This window comes from Nuphar pumila, chromosome 7 (assembly GCF_984573655.1).
Source record: "Nuphar pumila chromosome 7, dmNupPumi1.hap1.1, whole genome shotgun sequence".
NCBI classification, from domain to species: Eukaryota; Viridiplantae; Streptophyta; class Magnoliopsida; order Nymphaeales; family Nymphaeaceae; genus Nuphar; species Nuphar pumila.
The window spans coordinates 90,424,602-90,431,029 of record NC_143255.1 but is presented as its reverse complement, the minus strand read 5'-3'; the positions used below and the strand labels follow the sequence as shown (position 1 = coordinate 90,431,029).

General features: G+C 42.3%; 1 pseudogene across 1 annotated transcript; it reads left to right on the top strand.

Moving 5' to 3' along the window:
- Positions 1-917: 917 nt before the first annotated feature.
- On the top strand, positions 918-3,191 carry LOC149832443 (pentatricopeptide repeat-containing protein At1g74630 pseudogene; annotated as a pseudogene). Its single transcript, XR_016433104.1, has one exon. The product of XR_016433104.1 is annotated as a pentatricopeptide repeat-containing protein At1g74630 pseudogene (transcript).
- Positions 3,192-6,428: the final 3,237 nt, after the last annotated feature.

Here is a 6,428-nt window from a genome sequence, read left to right as displayed (position 1 = left end):
TCCTGGTGGGTCGGACCTGAAGCAGGGAAAAAGTTCCAGAACAGAGCATGCTCTGGACTCGAGCCCTTAAATCTATGCTGACAGTCCGGGCACCTTGTTGTTGCACCAAGCATGGCCTTCACAAGCATTGTCACGATTCATGAAGATAAGCATGGCTTACAAATGGTCTAAATGGGATCAACTTTTAAGGCAAATGGAGCATATCTTTGGATGATCAGATAGTCTTAAAACATTTCCACTCCTGAAAAATGGTACACTAGTAAGGCTGGTAAACAAACCAAGCAGCTCATGGCAAGGCTAGGTTACAACTTGTTTGCGATAGTGTCATGATAGCTGCCCGTGAAGCATAAACGAGTCAAGTACAAACGGAGTGTTAGGCTTGGGTAAGCTTGTCCTGGACTCGTTCATGATGGGTCATGTAGTTGGCAAGTTGGGCCACGAGCTGCTACTAGCAGAGCATGAACAGAAAGGGTTTGGCTTGGGTCACCTCTTCTACTCATTTATATAAGATACGTATCTTATGTGTTTAAAATAGTGAGATAGTTCAGCTTGTTGGCGGTGTCTATACCGTAGTTACCAGGAAATGAAATGGATAAGAGGAGCGATACTGGAAGCAGAAGCAAAAAAAAAACGAGTATTAAAAAAATAGTATAAAGCAAGATGCCAGAATCCGTTGTGATACAAGTGCATGAAAAATTAAAAGGAAACACAGAAAAAAACAGTATGAAGCGCTGGTAGAAGCAAATTAAAAATAACATAAAAAAGTATAAAATCATATAAAACCAACATATTATAAATTTTTATTATTTTTTAATATAAAAAATATATGAAATGAGGAGGAAGCAAGTGACGAGTGACAATAAGCTACAAGGGAATGATTTGAGAAACAAAGAAGAAGGGAGCTTCCCACTAAAGAGAATTGAGTTTCTTATATTTTGGAAGTGGGTTTTCCAAAGCATCTCTTTAAAAAAAAGCCAGTTTCTCCCATACGAAGCAAACTTACGGAGAAGCAAACTTCCCATGTAGCAATAAGTTTCAGATAACTATGGTGTATACTGCTAAGCCTGGGTTAGGTTATCAGGCTCGAGTACTATACAATGTATTGGGGTCACACAAAACACAATCGCGTAGAGATGCCTCATTTCTCTTTTATCTATGAGATGTGAGATGGATGGGAAATTGTGGCTGCTGATTTGTAACGTGTAATAATTCCAAGAAAAACTACCAACGGGCTTTCTCTCTCTCTGCAGCATGAGAAATTGATTGTGCTTGCTCCTGTACGGTCGATGCCACTATCGATCTCAGGGCGTTGAAAAAGATCACATGAGGAATGGGAGGTTCACTAGCCAAAAGGCTATCCCTTTTGTATCACCCAAGTCTCGTCCAATCCCTCACCGCTTGTGCAAACATGCATGAGTTGAAATCACTCAATGCCCAGATCATAACTCTTGGCCGACTGACTGAAACTTTCACCATGAGCAGGCTTATTGCTTTTTGTGCAATATCAGAGTGTGGGGATCTCAGTTATGCCAAATCCCTCTTCACCCACATGAGAAATCCCACTCCTTTCATGTGGAACACCATGATCAGGGGCTACTCACAGAGCAATGAGCCATTGGAGTCCATCAAATTATTCAACCAAATGGTGCACAAGGGTATATACCCAGATAATTTCACATTCCCTTTCTTGATCAGGTCTTGTGCTGTCCTTCACGAGTTGAAATGTGGGCAGCAATTCCATTGTCAGATCATCAAAGTTGCCCTGGACTCAGATGTATTTGTTCAGAACAATCTGATTCATATGTACTGTACTTGTGGGGAGTTGGGTTATGCACACCAATTGTTTGATGAGATTCCTCATTTAGTCGACGTCGTATCCTGGACGGCGTTGGTGACTGGTTATGGGAGATCTGGAAATATTGAGGCTGCTAAATGGTTCTTTGATCGGATGCCATGCAGGAATATGGTTTCTTGGAATGCCATGATTGCTGCTTATGCACGATGTGGGGACATTGTCGCTGCTCGTCAGCATTTCGACGAAATGCCGGAGAAAAATTGCGAGTCTTGGAGTGGGATGATATCAGCATATGCACAATGTGGGCATTGCGAGGAGGCAATTGCAATGTTTAAGCGGATGGTTCAAGTTGGTCTGCTGCCCAACGAGGCTGCCGTTGTGAGTGCAGTATCAGCATGTTCCCAACTGAGGTCCCTTGATCAAGTGATGTGGCTGCAACGCTACATAGAAGAACGTGGTGTTAAGCTCAGTGTCATTCTAGGAACTGCTCTTGTTGATATGTATGGCAAGTGTGGGAGCATAGAGATGGCTAAACAAGTCTTTGATCAGATGCCCACAAAGAATGTGCTGTCGTGGAATTCCATGATTGCTAGCTTTGCCATGAACAATCATGGAGAAGAAGCATTAAGCCTGTTTTCGCGAATGCAGACGGAAGGGATATCACCTAATGGCACCACATTCATCAGTTTACTTAGTGGTTGTAGCCACTCCGGACTGGTTGATGAAGGGCGTCACATTTTCGATTCGATGATGCATGTATATGGAATCAATCCTCACTTGGAGCATTATGGTTGCATGGTTGATCTTCTTGGTCGAGCAGGGCTACTCAAGGAAGCAATGGCTTTCATAGAGAACATGCCCATAAAGCCTCATGCTGCCCTGTGGGGAGCTCTCCTTGGGGCATGTAGGATTCATGGTGATGTTGAGCTGGGTGAAGAAGTAGGAAAGCGTGTGATTGAGATGGAGCCTCATCACTGTGGGAGATACATTCAGTTATCCAACATATATGCTACTCAGAAGAGATGGGATAGTGTTGCAGCGGTAAGGAGCCTGATGAAAGAGAGAGTGGTTGTCAAGATGCCAGGCTTTAGCATGGTAGAAGCAGTAGGCAAGAACCATCGATTCCTCTCGGAGCATGGAAATGAAGAAGTCCATCATTCCAACTGACTTTGAAGCAGCGGTCTCGACTTGGAGCTTCAGTCGGTAGACCCACCCGAGGAACCAGAGAGATGTACTTGATCATAGATAAGATCATAAAAAGATATATATTTGCCTGAATATATGACTGAAAACGTAGTTCTTTTCAACCTAGAGGAAGAAAAGCCTTAGTTTCTCTTATGTCCTTCACTCCTTTATGAAATTCAATGGCAGCTGATATCACCATTTGGAAGATGGAGATTATTTCTGTTCTGATAATTTCCGAGGACCATAATGGTTGGTAACTCGGTTTTACATGCCTGATTAGCATCACAGTATGACTGTAAAAGTGTAAAGTATTAATCTAATCCAACGTTATGGCTTTTCATACTGCCAGTTTCAAAGTGGTTATCCATGGTTAGGAGAAGAAAGACGCTGAAGGGTGAATAAGATGACCAACTGTTGCCTTGAAATAAATTTTCTGTTGTATGAAGTAAGATGTATTTTCAGTTTCTTCAATTAGCATTGTACCATTATCTTCTTTTCATAGCGAACATTCAGAATTTATATAATTTTTCGGCGAAATGCTCTTAGTCTATTGGCCAATAATTGCTATCAAAATTTGTATAGCTCACCGGCCTGATTCTACTGGATAAACAAATCCACAACATAGAGCAAGTTAAAAAAGAAAAAGTAAATCTAAACTCAATAATTTTCATAAATCTTTCCTATAAACACTACAAAATAAAATAAAGAGCTAATAGATACGGAGTATTAACTACGGCTTCTAAAAGCCATAGTTAAAAGTTGTTGTTAACTATGGTTTAGTAAATAGCTGTAGCTAATAATGGGTCTTAGAACTTTTAACTATGACTCTTTGACTTTTAAGTACGATTTCAGCTGTGCTTAAATAGCCGCATAGGGTGTACCCTTTTAACTACAACTGCAAAGAGCCATGGTTAAAAGTTATTTTTTAGCAAAGCAGGTTATATGTCCCCCCCCCCCCCCGAACAGGGCAGTTAGCTACATCTCATGTTCGGGGGTCCCAAAGAGCACCACGTATGTAAGCATGTGCGTCTCGTATCCCCATGTTTGTCAGCATTAATTAGCATTGGAGTTTGATGCGATTGCAAAGACTTAAGTACCCTCTCCTCCATTGGTGCAAAAAAAAATGGCGGTTCTTGAAAAGGAGTGGTTGTAAAGACTTAAGTGCCCCGAAGATGATTATTTAAGACCCAGTCTCTGCACTGCAGGATTATCCGAGAAAAAAATCTCCCCTGGAGGAGGCCATGAACATCAATCCTCTCTCTCTCTCTCCCTTCTATTTCTGCTTCTGTGCACATCCATTAGAAGATCATACATTGCTCCATCAAGCACCGACTGACCTGCACATTGACTGTTGTGGAGCCTGATTCAAAGTTTTTACCCTTACAGGAGGAGGGTTTGGGGGCTCATCCCAGCGTGGGTAGCATCATTAAACTCTCACTCTCTCTCTCTCCCTTCTATTTATGCTTCTGTGCACATCCATTAGAAGATCATACATTGTTCCATCAAGCACCGGCTGACCTGCACATTGACTGTTGTGGAGCCTGATTCAGAGTTTTTACCCTTACAGGAGGAGGGTTTGGGGGCTCATCCCAGCGTGGGTAGCATCATTCAACTAAATGAGTTGTAAATCTTGATTCAGAGTTTTTACCCTTACAGGAGAGGGGTCTGGGGGCTCCTCCCAGCGTGGGTAACATCATTCAACTTGAAGAGTTGTGGAGTCTGATTTAGAGTTTTTACCCTTACAGAAAGGGAGGTCTGAGAGCTCCTCCCAGTGTGGGTAGCATCATTCAACTTGAAGAGTTATGGAGTCTGATTCAGAGCTTTTACCCTTACAGAAGGGGGGTCTGAGGGCTCCTCCCAGCGTGTTCATGGCCTTTTGCTCTTACAGGAGGGGGGTCCGGGGGCTCATCAACCCTCTCACTCTCTCTCTCCCTTCTATTTCTGCTTCTGTGCACATCCATCAGAAGATCCTACATTGCTCCATCAAGCACCGACTGACCTGCACATTGACTGTTGTGGGTCCTTACTGATGAGCTACCTCTAAATTTATTCGACTCTGGGTCCTTACTGCACTTGAAGTTGAGTCGTTGTATTTTTTGTTGTTTGGTGGGTGGTGAGACCCTCCTCTACTCTCTCAAGACTCTTAGCTTGGGCAATCTTTCTTTTGATGATTGTGGTTGTAATATATCGTTGAAGTTAAAATGAGAAATGAAATGACAATAGAAATCACTGAAAATTTACAGAAATAAACTAGACTCAATAACAAAGACACCACTTTTTACGGATTTGGAATATGACCTCCGGTTAGGGAGATATGGCCCTAACAAGTTGTTCCTAATTCGGGTAGCGATTTACAACGATTTGCTTACTGAATAACACTACAAATCGCTATAGCGATTTGCGGAAGACACTACAAATCGCTATAGCGATTTGCAGAAGAATCTACAAATCGCTATAGCGATTTGCGGAAGACACTACAAAAAAATACTACAAATTGTTGTAGGAAAGCCCGATAATACTACAAATCATTGTTGGAAGCCCCAAAAAAAATTTGGTCCAGAGGGCGCTGCCCCCCGAGCGCCCGCCAGGGCCCCCCTCCTGTAAGGGCAAAAACTCTAAATCAGGCACATAAGTAGAGAGAGAAGGGAGAGAGAGTGAGAGGGTTGGTGTTCATGGCCTTCTCCAGGAGGAACCCTTTACCTCCCTTGATTTCTTCTCTAGAGAGAGAGAGGGTTTTACAGTGTTTTACGAAGAAGGAAGAAGAATAAGATGGCGATGGAGCAATGTAGGATCGTCTGTTGGATGTGCACAGAAGTAGAGAGAGAAGGGAGAGAGAGTGAGAGGGTTGATGTTCATGGCCTTCTTCAGGAAAAACTCTTTATTTCCCTTGATTTCTTCTCTAGAGAGAGAGAGAGGGTTTTACAGTGTTTTACGGAGAAAGAAGAAGAAGACTTTGAAGAGTCAACATCATCTTCGACTTTCTGGATAAAGGACATGTTTGTCCTTTTTTTGAACAGAAAAAGAAGAAGACTTTGAAGAGTCAACATCATCCTCGACTTTCTGGATGGAGGACATGTTTGTCCTTTTTTTGAACTGTTTGTTTTTTCTTTTTTGAATGAAGGGCATTTTTGTTATTTTCTCAAACCATCACTTTATGAGAAGAATAGCAAAAAAGGGTACTTAAGTCTTTGCAACAACACCAGAGTCCGATGCAAAGTTATGTCAACATACATGGGAATACGAGCCCCATGTGCTTGTATACGTTGTGTTCATTCAAAGCCCCGAACACAGACGTGGGATTCAGTGAATCATCGGGGGTGAACATACGCCACCCTCTCATTTTTTTAGTATTGTTACGGCTTCGAGCCGTAGTTAATATTCTCTCGCAAAACATTTTGTGGGGCGGGTAAAAAAAACTGAGATTAGACTACATCTCCGTCCTTTCTCT